This window comes from Polistes dominula, unplaced genomic scaffold (genome assembly GCF_049000335.1).
Source record: "Polistes dominula isolate Pdom_NZ unplaced genomic scaffold, Pdom_raw_medaka contig_28, whole genome shotgun sequence".
In the NCBI taxonomy this organism is placed as follows: domain Eukaryota; kingdom Metazoa; phylum Arthropoda; class Insecta; order Hymenoptera; family Vespidae; genus Polistes; species Polistes dominula.
Window position 1 is genome coordinate 3,167,460 of NW_028300879.1, and position 16,476 is coordinate 3,183,935.

The following is a 16,476-nucleotide window of genomic DNA, read 5'->3' on the forward strand; positions in this document are numbered from 1 at the left end:
AATGCCTTCATTACAATAATACTTTCCAATCCTTAGTCGTAAAAAAATAAAAATAAAAAGAATAAGCAAACAAATCAAAAAAAAAAATAATAATAAAGGAAAAAAAGAAGAAGAAAAAATAAGTAACGGAGGAGAAAAAAGAAAAATGTACCAAAATTATCTAACGAGTTAGAGACTCGCGAGACAATTTTTTATACCGGCATCATTTTTAATACTAATCCCTTCGAGACCATAATTAAGCGATAAAGCGCATTTACCGTGGCGCAGGAAAAACATAATTAACGTCAGCGGTTCTTTTCACCGAGAATTCTCGCGAGATGCATCCTGACATCAAAAGAACAAGCAAGTTAACTCGATTATTGCAGTGGTTATAGATAGTACGTGGCATAGCATAAAGCCACCACCACCACACTATTACTACTACTACTACTACTACTATTACTATTACTATATCTCTAGCTACCAACATAATCAACGCAACACAACACAACGGACGATGCATCCAGGCCAGAAGATAATGCGAGGAACAAAAACCCTAATGCACCTGCACCAAGATTCTCTTTGTTTCTATCTCTTTTTCTATTTCTTTTTCACTTTACATCCATCTTTTTCTATCTAACCTCTCATTTTTTTTTCCTTCGCACCTTCAACGATACGCTGCCATCAGGATGAGTTCTAAAATGGGATAGAGAGAGAAAGAAAGAGAGAACCATCTTTCTAGGTCAGTTACCACTTCCACCCGATTAGTTCGCGATCTTATTGCTTTGATCGATGTTGGATCCGAGCTGATCGATCCGCTCGTCCGTCACGAAATTCTTTTCTCATTTAAACCGCACTTAACCGTCCCCACACTCATCGTCAAAAAAAAAAAAAAAACAGGTGAAAAAGAAAAGAAATAAAAAAATAATCACCAACTTCACGTTTTAACATTCGAATATACGTTTATATTCGAAAAGAGGAAGAAAGATTCGAGACAAGGTGAGGAGATAGTCGTGTGGTATGGTGCTGCAGGGTTGAGGGAGGGGGTTGGCAAGAGATGAAGGTACCCTACAAGATATAACGACCTAGCATTTTCAGGACTGAACCATTTGTCACTCTCTGGCAGAGTCTCGTGAAGGGTCGAGAAGAATCAGAATGTATTCCAGGGAGTTCTCGACGAAGCAGTCTCCAATTTGGAACGAAAAGAACACAGGTAACAGGCCTGTACTCTTCGATAGGATCTTTCCTAATGTATTCGGTCATATGTCTCTTTCTCTCTCTCTCTCTCTCTTTCTTTTATTTTTTTTCCTTTTTTTCGTCTCTTTCGTTCCTTTCCTTTCACATACTCGAAGTTTTTCTTTCCTCTAGTAGTCCGCTAGTAGTTCGAGTAGTATTTTCCTTCGACGTCTATCGTCTCTTTCTTTCTCTCTCTCTCTCTCTCTCTCTTTTTCTATCCATCTATAATACTTTTGAGTAGAAAAGAGAAAAAGAGAAAGAAACACTGGAACCGTACGTAGTAACGCTCGATAAAACTAGTAGCCACGAATCACGATTTTCTCGGGCCGGCCAAATTGGGAGCAAACCTTTCGAATACGAGAAGACCTTCGGTTCTCTTTCTTTCCTTCTTTCTTTCTTCCTTTTTTTCTTTCTTTCTTTCTTTCTTAGTTCTTCTACTCTTCGAACCAACGTTCTATTCAACGAATTTGCGAAAGATACACTCTCGAAAATTGCTGGATCTTGAAATTAGGCGTACGTGATCGCCATACGTTGACTACCAAAGAAAAAACCGTCTTTCTCTATCTTTCCTTATCTCTTTTGGTTGGTTCCTTCTCATGCTCGTTTTCTTTTCCTTTTCTCTTTTATTTTTTTTTTTTTTTTTTTTATTTCGTGATACTTCGTTTCGCTGATCAACGATCGACGTGATACTACTTACTTTATTCGTACGATATTTCTTTCAAGTTTCTATTTTCGTTTAATATTAAATTGTATGGTATACATCAACTTTTTGATGTTGAACGTATTGTTTATTTCTTTGAGAAAGAAAATGTAATATTAATACAGAAATATTGACGAAAGAAAAGTGGAACGATAGACAATAAAAAAAAAAAATAAAATAAAAAATAAAAAGAAAATATTCACTCAAAAAAAAAAAAATAAATAAAAAACAGAGAGGAGAAGTAACTGTTAACACAACGTATAAAATTGATCTATCGATATGGAATTTCAAAACGTAACTGGTTTGACGTATTGAAATTTTTAGAAACTGTCGCTGGCAGATCGACGTCGCAGCTCGAAACCATAAAAATGGTCGCGTCAATTAAATAACGGAATTGGAAAAGGTGTATCGATGAAATTTATGAAGCTTTTCTGAGTGTGTGTCAGAACGAATTTTTACAAAGCACTACTACTACTACTACTACTACTACTACTACTACAACTATTACTACTGGCGAGAAGGAAGGCAAAAAACGAGAAGTCTCGCGGCTTCTGTGGTAACTTTAAACGAATCAAAAAGGAAAAGGGAAAGGGGAAAAATATAAATGTTTATAGCGTTCCAACCAGAAAGCTAAAATCTTTCAAATTGATTGTCTACTTTGAATCGATATTGTCCGAATGCTTTTTAAAAGGTATTCTGGTTTCTTTTTTTTTTATTCAAAACATTCGATAGGACAAAATATCGAGGTAAAATAGTACAAAGAGTCTGTTATTGTAACAAATGTTGAGAATAAAAAAAGAAGAAGAAAAAGGTGGAGGACCCTTTGCCACGGTATTGTTAATGTTTTTTTTCGCGAATATCGCCTGAGGTAACGAGAGAAGAAAAATATAAAAGAAGAAGAAGAAGAAGAAGAAGACGAAGAAGATACGTGTATAAAGAGTAAGGGTGAAAGAAAGGGGGAAAGAAATAAGAGGAAGAAAGATAAAGAGATAGAGAAAAAGAGCCATCAAAGGATATTTAAAAGGTTCTTCTCGAAGCGAATCGCCCCGAGTGACGTCTTCCGTTCTCACGGGCAGCTTGCACGATTGTTCATGGCGTTAACGGCGGGCCCTTTACTATCGCATTAAAGATAAGCGCTTATTACCGCTCGCTGAGAGAACCTATTTACAGTTAACTATATACATATGTACATAGAAGCTTAAAGGTTCTTTTAAAAGAACCATCCTCCAAACAATTCTCTTTTTTGTTCTTTCTTTCTTTCTTTCTCTCTCTCTCTCTCTCTTTCTCTCTCACTTTACTTTTAACTTTGTACGTACGAGAAGATTCAAAGTATAAATTCCTTTAAATATCAAGTTATTCAACGTAAACTAATATATATATATATATAAGTATAAAGTAACGCCTTTGATTCTGCTTTAAAGTGAATATTATTTTTTATCGGAAGATAGTATCGAGTTTAATTAAAAATTGATTAAGTTATTAAAAGAAAGAAAAAATAAACAGAAAAATAAAAATAAGAAGAAGAAGATATTAATCTGTAAAAAAAGAAAAAGAAGAAATAATCGAATCTACAAAAGCACAAAATTATTTGCAGTTATCAAATGACAATTAAAAAAAAAAAAAAAATAAGAGGTTTCTCATTTTCTTAGGACTTTAACTCAGGTGTTAGCTATTTTCAAGGAAATATCCTAGTAGGAAAGTTTTTGGAAAAAAGACGAAATGTAAGTTGGATAGTAGAAGGAACAGAGATGAGATGAAAAAAGAGAGAAAAGCTTGATCCAAGTCGACAGGACCTCTCGCGGCAAGACTTTAGGGTGAAAGCAGCTTCGAGTTTAAAGGTTGAGCTCTTGGATCTGGATGTCACCCCCTGTGCGCTAACGTAGAACTGAGGATTAGAGAAAGAGAGAAAGAAAGAAAGAAAGAGAATCCTTTCTCATTTCTCTCTTCGTGAAACGAGGCTTCAAAGGAATTTCCCTGCCGTTTTGTGAAACGCGCTTAACTTTCTACCCGCAACAACGCGTCTACGTCAACGACGAAGAAGAAGAAGAAGACGACGACTTTTTTCTCATATTCTTTTCTCTTCTTAAAACTTATATATATATATATATATATTTTCTTCTTATTTTTCTCAATTTCTCTTATCCTTCGTCTTATTTACAACCATGACTTTTTTACGTACATTCAACTGTAAGTAAAATCTCGTCATCTTCTTTTTCTCTTTTGGATCTTATCGTTCGTTCTAATCTTCTTTCGCTTTTTCGAAAAACGAAACTATAATTCAAGTTTTCTTTCTAAGTTTACATTAAATATATCATTTAGCAGACTATACTCTCTATTCAGTTTATAAAAATAAAAACTATTACGTAATATAATAATTATTATATATATATATATATATATTACCATAATATATATGTTCAATGTTATTCAACATTTAGAATTAAATCGAAAAAATGAATGAAACATTTGTTCCGAGAACAAATCACGTTTTCAAGGAAATACTTTTTTAAAAGTAAAATATATTTTAAAACTTGATACTACAATACTATCACATCAGATTTATGATAACCATAGAAAAAAACTTACTCGATTAATCTTTGCTCTGTCCTATATATCATCCTTCTGTCTAGATGATGACGATTTCAAAATTTTTATCTATGATACGTAGCTGAGATGTTGTGGTGTCATGATCACAGTTCGATAGTTAGAAACAGACTAACAACATAGAAGAAATAAATTGCTTAGCTAAAGACAAAATATAAACACATTCAAGAGGTCAATAAATACAAAAACCAAATTTGTAAATAGCCGATAATTTACTGCTATGATAATTTAATATACGCGTATTCTTCGCCATATTTTCTAAAGAAGAAAAATTATATTACATCCTATTTCACAATTGAATTTTTTTTATTCAAATATAAATAAATTAATAAATCAAAGAATCTTTTGTAAACTAGAAAAAAAAAATATAATTTACCAACATTATTAACGAACAATGGACATTCATTACATAGCAAGGCTCGATCATCATTGAATACTGTTTCGGGTAGAGAACCACGACGACACAAAGAGGATGAAGAGAAAGGGAGGAAGAGGAAGAGAGAATGATACGACAAGGACGATTGTGCCAACGGAAGTGTGGAACAATTAGAAATGTAAGCCTATTATCGTTCGTAGATTCGGATCAATAATAATTAGAGAGAACGCATTTACGTTCGTGATGCGACTGAACGTACAACGTTTCCAAGGCATGCGAACTTGAAATCGAATGCAAACAAAGGTAATACAGTGTACTGCGCAAGCTACAGTCTGATCTCTGGTTACACGTTCGTTAGGGGTTTACATGTCCATTTCTAATCTACGAGTTTCATCTATTCTCTCTCCATTTCTCTCTCTCACTCCCTCTTTCACTCTCTGTTTCTCTTTTCTTTCTGTCTACTCTTAGTTATTTGTATTACGTTTCTGTAAAGCTTCCGACAAGCTTTCCAGTATTATACCTAAATTTGTCCTTCTTTTAATTACTCTTCTCAAACTATTCTCCGTTTCCAACGAAAATCGTCGAATCTTCGAGAACCAATAAACTCTTCTCTCTTTCTATCTCCGTCTATCCTTTTCGTTCCTATTTATTTTCACTTTACGTGTCCACCAACGAGAAACGACGAGAACCAGCCATCGAATTTCCTCTTGAAACAAGGAGACCGAACAAATGCAAAAAGGGGAATTGAATTCTATCAAACTTTCTAGATCGAGATATCTTTCCCATCTTTCTCCCTCTCTCTCTCTCTCTCTCTCTCTCTCTCTCTCATTCTCTCTCGTGATTTTCAAACAAATTCAAGAATTATTAGTGGAATTTCGAACGATCGTCTGGATCGTTTCGTCCAACCTTAAGATCCTATCTCGCGAAATAGATAGATAGAGAGAAACAGCAAGACAGTGTGAGAGAGTGAGAGTGAGAGAGAGTTCGTTGATTATCGTACGCCTGACAATAATAATACAGAGAGGCCGTAGAGCCATGGTAAAGTGCAGTTTAATGCACTTCCAACTAGCACTAGAGGAGTATCCTTGATCCGTGCGCGATACTCGACTTCGACCAGATTACCGAGTAACGATCACTAAAGCCGCATCTACCGGGGCGTTTACATTCAAGTGAAGCGATAGAGAATGACGATATATGTATACATGCATATATATGTGTATGTGGAGAGAGACAGATAGAGAGTGAGAGAGAGAAATATGAAATGAAACGGTGAGACTACGTTATCTACAAGTACTCACTACGTTTAATAATATTCATAGCACAATTCATTGTACGTTTACATTGAATTGCAAAATAAATAATAATATGCTTTCTTTTTTATTCTTTTTATTTTTTAATTTAACGCATTTTGTGCGGAATGCGACTCAAGTCATTTTGAACGATATCATCACACTTTGAAACATCTTTCACAAAATAACATTTTCGCAAAGTACTCAGGCAAGATGTGTTAATATTTATTAATCTAATTTTATTATTTTTTTATATAACATTTATAAGTTAATTTCTTAATTCTTTCTTTCTAATTTCTTAATTTCTTCATATAATTATTATTGAACTCACGTAAACATTACATTTGTTAATTCGCAGATACTTTTCAACCGATTAGTTATACGATCTCAATTTGATTTACAAAAGAAAGAGAGAGAGAGAGAGAGAGTGAGAGAAAAGAAATAAAAATGCTTTGCTAACAGTGAAATCATGAGGTAACAAGAGTGGACTTATTTTCGTGGGTACGAGGAGCTCGATATGATCAAAGAATGTAGGTACTATACAACATCGATTCTGTTTGAAGGGAGAAGAAGAGGGAGGAAAGAAACGAATTGACTCCGAGAGATGAAAGAGAAACTCGTAAAAGGAGGGGAGGATGGTATTTTCCTTTCAAGTATATAAGACGGATTTTTTTTCGACAACCAACGGTGGCCTTTCCTCCCATTTGGATATCTAGTACCTTTTTAAAAGAAAAAAGAAACAAGATGAGAAAAAGGTATATCCTGAATGAACAACAAAAAACTTACCAACGAAATACACACACAAGTGGATTTCTTGTAATTAGACGTAGAAAAGCGGTCATCGAAATATTGAAATATATATCTGCGGAGTCTCTGAAATATTTTTTATTTTTTTAAGAGGGAAATTTGCTTTTATTTCGAAATGCAAAAGCGCGGAAATTTCAATCTGGAAAATCCTGATATTATCCATCCAAGGAGGATCGTTGCAAAGAACATACACACACACACACACACACACAAGAAAAGAAATGAGATGGATACAATAACCGATATGGCGTTCACGAGACTTATGAAATAACATAGACATTTTTCTTTTACATTTATTCGAAATATTTTTATGATACGAATATTAAAGGAAACCGAGAGGTAAAATCTTTAATTATTTCCTCTTTCTCTATTGCGTTTCTTTTTTTTTTTTTTTTATTCGTTATCGGAATAGTTATAGAAAGATAAAGATAGAAGGAGAAGGTAAGATATAATAAAAAAGAAAATGACACGAATGAAACGAATGAGAACAAATATAAAATAAACTCGATCTTATTTCTTTGCCATTGGGTGTTCCAATCAACGATATGACGAATAATTCCGACGTATAAGAATTTTTTCCTTTTTTTCTTGATCAAGAAAGAATTCAAGATAGATCGATCTATCGATCGTAATAAACAACCTGGTCTAACTATATTTTCAGACTTCATCTGAAAAGAGTGCAATCAAAGTCAATTACGTATCGCGTCGTATGATTTCGTTGAAGATTTCTATGAGACGATGTTGCTACACACGGAAAGATAAAAGGGAAGGATAGAAGGAGAATGAGAAGGAGAGAGAATAGATAAAGGGAGAAAGCACCCTTCAAATCGTCGGAGCATAGAGAGATGCAACGCACCACGCGTTACTACTACCGATGCTCTAATTACCGGCAATTACCGTTACCTAATCAATTACGGTAACGCAATCTGCTCGCATACCTACTACTATCGACTGACCAGGTACGGTAATTGCGGTACCCTTCTCCAATGATTATGACGCCATACACCATGAATCCATCTCATTGCTATTCGAATAGTTGCTTGCTTGCTTGCTTGCTTACTTTACTCTCATTTGTTTTCTAACATTTACATATCTTTTCATGAACGATTCATATTATTTTGCAGGAAAAAGGTTCTTCGCGTAGGAACACGCAAACTCGAGCAAAAGTCTTTCTCTCGATAATCTCATTCGTAAGGTAAGTTAAAAGAAGGGAGAGGTAGGGGGGGATAGAAAACGAAGAAAATAAAATGAGATAGAAGAAGGAACGTGCAATAAAGTCCGACGACAAATACCGATCTTTGAAACTCGTTGCTTCTCTTCTTTCTCTTCTCTTCTTCTTCTTCTTCTTCGGTATTTTATTTCTTTTCTTTTTCTTATTTTTTTCTTCTATCCCACTATATTCCGCCGTTCCTTTTTCTCTTTATCTTTGAGCACAAAGTTGAAAAAAAGGAGACGACATCGTAGTAAGAGTATAAAAGTAGAAGTAAAAAAAGTATAAGGGTACATAAGTAATCATCGTCTTTTATGGGAAGTGAAGGTTGCACGAACATATAGGGTCGTGTCGAAATTCGTTGAACGATCAACTTTACGAGTAAATTCTTTTTCCTCGTTTTACAATGGAGTCCAGTGTATATTTTGTTTAAATAGAAATCGGTTATATGTCGATTAGGGTTTCAGATAAGCAACATTTATCAGGTGTTACCTCGACGTATGAGGGAAACTTCTCAAAAGCAAACATTTGATAGGATTGGAATGTTTGCCAACTGAATTTACAATATACATTAGGATAGTTTTCAAAAGGATCGATAAGAAGACCAAAGTGACGAAGATAAATCAAAAGAAGAAAGAAGAGAACCAATGAAGTTCTAGAAAGGAACGACCCAAACAGATAAAGAGAGGGGATGGAAACACTTCTTAATACCTTCGAGAAACTTAGTTTTACGATCGTTCGATTGGATTTGTCAGGCTTATTTACCGTTTTATTCGGAACAAACTTCGTTAAGTGGACTTATAATTTAATCTGCCTATGTTCCCTACCCTCGTCTATCCTTTTCCTTCCTCCATTTTTCTCTCACACTCTCTCTTTCTTGCTTACCTTTCGAAAATGCAAGTAATGTTATCAAAAGAAGAAATAAATATGCATTTAAGGTGATTATTTTATCGTTTCTGAAAGGTTCTGATTGTGAAATACTTCGACGGGAAAACTTTATTAACACGTTCACGCCGACGCCGATTTTTAGTGTCTGCGCTGTGGGACGACGCTCAAATCTATAGTGCGCTTCATCTGGCGGCGCGCGATTTTTGCTTGTTCAAATTTGGACCAAGGTGAACCACCGGTGGTACGCGCCGCTCGATGGGACAGTCTAGTGCGAGCCACCGGTGGTACGAGACGGCTTGAACGTGTTAAAGTTATGTATATACGTATATTTATCTTTATCTTTATTGAGTATTATATTGAATAATCGAATCGAAGTCGACGTGTTTATTTTTCGATCAAAGCACTTGGAATAAAAATATAGCAAGAAACAAAATGCTTCAAATACTTCTTTTTCCAACCCAAAAAGAACCTTTCTCTACCTACCTTCAAAAAAACAAGAAAACGAAAAAATAAATAATGGATCGTGTGTACTTTTGCACTCCGTTTTTACGAGTTCGGGTCATTTCTCTACGAAACACCTTCTCATACCTATCCAATACTACCAAAAAGGTCGTCGTTTATTTACCCACCTTTCTGGAGTCAACAAGCACACGGTTTTTTTCTGTTTTTTTTTTTTATCAACGACTCACCCATCCATTTACTAACCCACATTGCTAGACTTCAGTAATCCGACAGGAACTAATAATCCAACAACTCGGACTAGGCCGTTGACAAGATAACATATAGCGTATAATAATATTCTATAAAAAAAAGAAAAAAGAAATTAAAAACATTAATACCAACATAAGAGATAAAAGATAAATTTTCAATTAGAATGATTAACTGCGTGTGTTATTCTATTGAATCTTTGTATTATTTTGTTGACGATCTAGGGCAAACGAATGGACATAAATTTACTTCTATATCACATTTTCTCGCACGGTTAAAAGCAACCGAGTGGCTGGCTCATAAATCGAAGATCGATGTTCGCGTTTGCTATCACTATGTGTCGATGTTAAACGTATTTATGTATTACATACGTATAGATGTATGTAGTTATGTAATGTTACATGAAGATACATAGACGATCGTATAAGTTAGAACATTTCTAGCTAGAATGTACTTCGTCTCTCGGATATTGGGAAGCAAAAGAGAAAAAGAAAGAGAGAGAAAGGAAAAGAGGAAGAAAAAGAGAGAGGCATGAAATGCATCTTGGCTATTGCACGCTCACGATAAGCTCGCGTATCAATCATTACCTTAGCCGTGTAATTGAACGCGAAATAGAGAAAGACGAAGAAGGGTTAAGGAAAGAGAGAAAGGTAAAAGGGAAGATGAAGGAGTAGAAGGACCGAGTCTATAGAAAGAAAGAGAGAGAGAGAAAGAGAGAGAATAGAGGTGGATAGTCACGGTAACGAGCTTTTTCCATGGTCGCGTGGGAGCCCTCGGTATGGGCGTACCGGTGCACGAATATATATCTATGCATATACGGGGTGTCACAAAAGTACAAACGAATAATAATATCTCTAGTTTCATATTATACTATCCAATCTCGTTTGATCTAGTACAACTCCCACGATAATGGTCGATAGATATCTTCCCTAATTAATAATACGATTATATGTAAATCGTACATGGTTATAAGATAAATCCGATAGTATTAGAATTTCAATAAGTTGATAATCGAGACGACCATCTGAAATGACCTATAACGATTATCGAAATTTATATATATATACATATATATATTAACAAGATTTGGTGTATACCTTACGCGTTAATATAATCTAGAAACACCTACGTCAGTGATCATAATTCGTTGGTTAAAATGTGAACGATAGATAGTCGCATTGTCCGAGAACGATTCATTTTGCTCGAATACGATAACGAGTTAGAACATGTTACATCACTTACGAAGAAAAGTGGCTTATAAGAGATATCGTAGATCGATATTAGTGTCGTTTAACGCGTGTCTCAAGACACTTCGTACAAGGTACGGATTTATGTATATGCGCCTGCTTTCCTTCCGCTCTTTATGGAACACAATGTACCTACCTAGCTAGGTTGGTTTGACTGAGAAAGAGACGACGACGGTGGCAACGAGAAACAAAAGTGAGAGAGAAAGAGCAATATAGAATGTAGAAAGAGATGGAAATAAAAGGACAGATAGAGAAAAAGAGAGAATGAGAATAAAAGGGTAAACGGAGGCCGAACAAACGGGCTAGCGGGTAATAAGTATAAAGCAATTACCGTAGCATTGTGTTCCGTTCGAAGGAACGTTGGGTGTCGTATCCGATCGATCGAGACACGGGGGGGCTATTAATTATCTGAGATTGCTTCGAGCCAATGCACAGAACGCGCGCGAGGGGTTAAGTGACTCCGCGGCACCGAGAAAACGCCATTGTTTTGTCGGTTAAAGAGTAAGAGAGAAAGGAAGAGTTGAAGAACGAGACAGAGAAAGAGAAAGAGAGGGAGAGAAAGAGAGATAGAAAAAGAGAGATTCGCGAAACGGACCAAGTCCACGGATCGGACACGAAAGGGCCACTCGAGAATCGTGACCAAGCTCAATGAACTGCAGATGCTCGCGTTCGACTTCCGTCGCTCTTGATCTCCTTCTTCACTCACGATTATCCTCCAATCAGCATAGCAGCCTAACTATTACTACTATTACTATTACTACTACTACTACTACTACTACTACTACTATTACTAATAGTACTGATACTACTGGTACTACTACTACTACTATGAGTAGTAAATCGATCCTTCCCTTTCTCCTCAAATCTACACTTCAGTCTCCCTCAACCTCTCTCTCTCTCTCTCTCTCTCAACGTTTCTATCATCCTTTGGATAACCATTAAAATTTGCGAGCTCGCTTTTCTCGAGATCTTCTAACGAACGATATTTAAAAGTTAAATGGCAACGCTTATCGGTGGCTACATCATGAAACCTCCCCCAACATCGATATCGGTTCTTTCATTCCTCGTGAATTTTTTATAATGCTCTCTCTTTCCGCTTACTCGTCTCGACGATTTTTCAAAGAATTTTCCTGTTTTTTTTTAAATTTTTTTTTTTATTTTTTTCTATTGCAATCCCATTGAATATCAGAGTATTCATTTAAAATCACAATTGGAATATATACGTATTCACTGAAATTGACTTACTAACGTACTTTTCAAATTGGTATAAATATAGATATACATATATGTATATGTATATACATAGAAAAATATAAAAAAAAATGAATAATCGTATTGTGGAATAAATAAGCTGAATGATAAGTAAAGAGGAAATATCTTTTATGCTTTAATCGAAATATCGATGCTTCCCATCAAAAGTATCTACTATTATTATTATTATTATTATTATTATTATTATTATTATTATTATTATTATTATTATTACTACTACTACAAACATCCCATGATTCGTTCTAATTTGGTCTGACTGAATCGGAATGCGTTCATAATCGGCTAAAGAGTTCGTCCATTTCGGTTCTTCAATCTGTTCTAATGAAAAAATGGTTCGTTATTAAAAAAAAAAAATAAGAGGAAAAAAAAGAAGAAGGGAAAAAAAGTCGATGATAGTCCATTAGGATTGAGAAAGAATGATTTCGGAATAATTTAAAAAGTGGGTCGAATGAGGTACCTTATTTATACTTAACTTTAATTTCGACGTAATTACAATGTATAATATCGTTACCTTTATTGAAGTAATTCTTTCACGAAACGAATAATTGCTGAGTAGAAAGAAACGTTTATCTTGATTATTCAAATATACATTTATAATTATTTCCTGTTTTTGCCATTGTTTGATGATATTTCTTCTCTATATTTCTTTGATTATTATTTCTCATATAATTATCAATATTTTATTATTACACAAAAATATAAAGAGAAAGAGAAATATCGTAACGAATGTACCTATGTCAAAATACGATTCTTCGAGCTGATAACTGAAAAATAATAAGATAGATATTCAATAAACGTAACGAAACATTTGGTCAATATTATTGTGAATACAATGAATATCATGAAATTATTCAGCAAAATGAAAATATTAATTAGGGTCATCGATCATTTTCACATTTTCACGAATATTCACGCGAATATTTCGAATTTTTTCCATCCGAGTTTTAGATAATATAACCGAAGTGGAACAAAACTCCTGGCGGTTTCGTAATGTAATTTCCCTTATATCGAGAAAGTTCGGTTGGAATAATAGTTTAGCAACTGTGGTTAAAAATGGTGAAGGATTTTTTCATGACAGGTAGAAAAGGTAGATAAAATCTGTTCTCTCTCTCTCTCTCTCTCTCTCTCCCTCTCTATCTATCTTTCTCATCTTTTTTTCTTTTTTTTTCCTGTAATATGACCAACACACACGAGAGAATGAGAAGGAAAAGTAACGGGACGAAAAGACGATGTACCATCACAACGCTGACCTAGTTGTTCTCCAGCAGCCGTTGTGTTTCACCCGAGTAACCACTTTCATCCTCGAAAATTTGCTACCACCATCATTGTCGTGGGCTCCTCCGGCATTCTTTTCCTACGATGTACACCACTGGCTCTCCTAAGCTTTATGAAGTTTTGACCCAGATGCGTTTAACCATTCTTTCCTTTTCTCGTTTCCGCATACCTACCTACCTACATACGTATATGTAAATGATATTTCCCACACCTAACAAGTAAAAACGAAACAGAAGGCAAAAGAAAAGAAAAGAAATGAAAAAGAACAAAAAAAAAAATAACTAGACTTGTTATAAAAGAAAAAATTCACCTTACTCTACCATTTTACATCATAATGTTCACGATTACTATATTCAATCTGAAAACACGAATGCGTTCTTCTATTCAACTTGACGAATGACAAATCAAACAAAAAAAGAAGAAAAGTTAATTAACAATGTAAATTAAACTCTTACGGTATATGTTGTAAATAGTTCGTACGTAATGTTTTATAATTAATTCCGAAATAGAATAAATTAAAAACTAAAGCAACAAACGAATCTCGTTCAAGAAAACTAACTAACCTTTGTGCTATGTAATTATAATATTTAACATAATATCTCGTTTTTTTTTCTTTCCATTTTTCTATTACTCCTTCTGTGTTACCTTTCTCTCTTTCCTTTAAACTGGACGCATGGTATTATACAAAAACCAAATGAGATCTTTTGTCGGACAATAGAATATAAAATAAACCCCTTTATTTTCCCGTTCATTTGAAATTAAATCGAAACCGAGATAGATACTTCCTCATCCTAGTCCTTTTATTCCTCGCTCTATTTGCCAGATAGATATATCACCTAAACTTTTGTTTGACTTTATAGACTAAGAAGAAACACCAAAACTTCGTTCTATCGACGATCGTGAGCGTGCAGCAAAGATACTGAGGAAAGGGACTGAAGGGAGAAGAAAAGAGACTAGGAGAAGGATAACGTGGGAGAGGGAGGGGTTGAGGTATAAGTAGAGATCGACTTTCTACTCTTTCGTCTCTCGAAATATGCTAAACGCGTCGGGGTTCGTGCCGAGACCCACCAGCTCCTCTCGAAAATATGCTTTGCAGAATCTTCTAGAAGGAAGGAACTGATGTAAGTGTAGAAGAAGTAGTGGGGAAAAAAGAAGAAGAAGAAGAAGAAGAAGCGAAGAAGGATAGAAGAATGTTTACCGTTCTCTAGTAGAACTACATTGTAAGCTTAAGGAACGAAGAAACGAACGAACGAACGAACGAACGAACGAACGAACTTACGATCTAAATCGAACGGTGAAACGTTCACGATCATTTTCTCGCTCTGACCCCGATCGATATCGGGGCCCCGAAGAGAACGAACGAGTTGCCCACGCAAGCACTACTTGCAAAAGCTTGCTAGCTTGCTAGCTTGCTTGCCACCCTACTTCCTCCCACCCTTCTTGTTCTTTCTGTCGCACGCGTTCACAAGTTAGAAATAAAGAAAAAGGAATGAAGAGAAAGGGAAGATGCGAGAGACGAGACGAGACAAGGAAAGAAAAGAAACGAAGAAAGAAGAGGTCGCGGTGCACGAAGACGACAACAACGACAACGACGAACGAGAAGAACTGTTCTCGTGCAAGCACGACACAACGACGATACAGAAAGAAAGAATGAGAAAGAGAGAGAAGGAACATAGCGTGGAAGAACGAGCTCGATGTGTGCCTCGTATCCACTGAAATGGACTATTGTTCTGGACGATGCTTCGACGACCACCCTCTCTCGGAAATAAAACAATCGAGACGCAGAGATCTACGGTCCTGAGCAGGACTCTCGGGTCGAGCATGTAGGCCGTTGGTGACCTATTCGAACCGAGCTGAAATCCGCCGCTCCGTGTGGACCGCAATTTCGAAGGACAAAGAAGAGAAATCCCAGACCCTACGTCGATCCGTTTAAATTCATCCGCGTAAAACCCCTAAGACTACGAAAGTCGATGATCCTCTCTCTCTTTCTCTTTCTCTCTTTCTCTCTTCTTGTGTTACTATCTCGATCCAGCTTTTCGAAACTGAAACTTCTTCTTCTTCTTCTTCTCGTTTTTTTTCCTTTCGTATAATACACAGCTGGCATGTAAGATCCCCATAGATTACAGAATGGATTAAAAACTACGTGTTACCGAATACATTAACTGACTTTATGTCTTTCCTAGGTATGTAAATATACTTAAGAAAAAAATAAGATAAGTATATAAGACAGATGAGAAAGTAGTAGTTGAATGAATTTACTTTTTCTTTTATCCCCACCCCTATACTCGTTTCAACCTTTTTTCTTATTCGAGGGAGGGAGTATAATTTCTCTCCCGATGGAATTTCAAAACACTCTCATAGAGGCGGATATAAGAAAACACGTGGAAGATCTTTACAAATCGTTTAGTTTTTCTTATTTTGTTCTTGCTCCGATCTTTCGAAGATCACTCGAATCGCGAGATAATCGTAAAACGCAGACTCGTTTATAAATGCGCGCACCTACTGTTGGAAATCGATCGAATTTTTACGCTATAAGAAAGAAGAGAAAGCTTAGCTTACGAACGAAGCTCTCGTCAATTCGATATCCGCTTTTTTTTCTCCTTTCTTTCTTTCTTTCTTTCTTCTAGCATGCAGTGAATGTGAACAAAACGAACGGCTACGAGGAGTAAAGAAAAAAACAAAGCAAGGAAAAAGGGAAAGAAAGAGAAGCATAGGAGGAGGTACACTTTTCCTTAGAAGAACAAGAGAGTGTGTGTGTGAAAGAGAAAAAAAAAAGGAAAGGAACTTTGGCCCTATCGACTTACGTTCAACGAGCGTAACTTATACTTCGATTTTAAATTCAGCCCCATACGCCACCATTTACATCCATAAAACGTGCATCCGTG

The 16,476-nt window shown here is 35.6% G+C and overlaps 1 protein-coding gene and 1 long non-coding RNA gene across 4 annotated transcripts in view; one reads left to right on the forward strand and one right to left on the reverse strand.

Annotated features, from left to right (window-relative positions):
- The window catches only part of sli (slit guidance ligand), a 240,846-nt gene that overhangs the window by 142,025 nt on the left and 82,345 nt on the right, over positions 1 to 16,476 (reverse strand). The gene's annotated exons all lie outside the window — the stretch shown is intronic.
- LOC149033629 (uncharacterized) lies at positions 6,685 to 14,830 on the forward strand. The gene is made up of 3 exons (XR_016176364.1): positions 6,685 to 6,939; positions 8,116 to 8,186; positions 14,452 to 14,830. It is a non-coding gene; the product is annotated as an uncharacterized LOC149033629 (long non-coding RNA).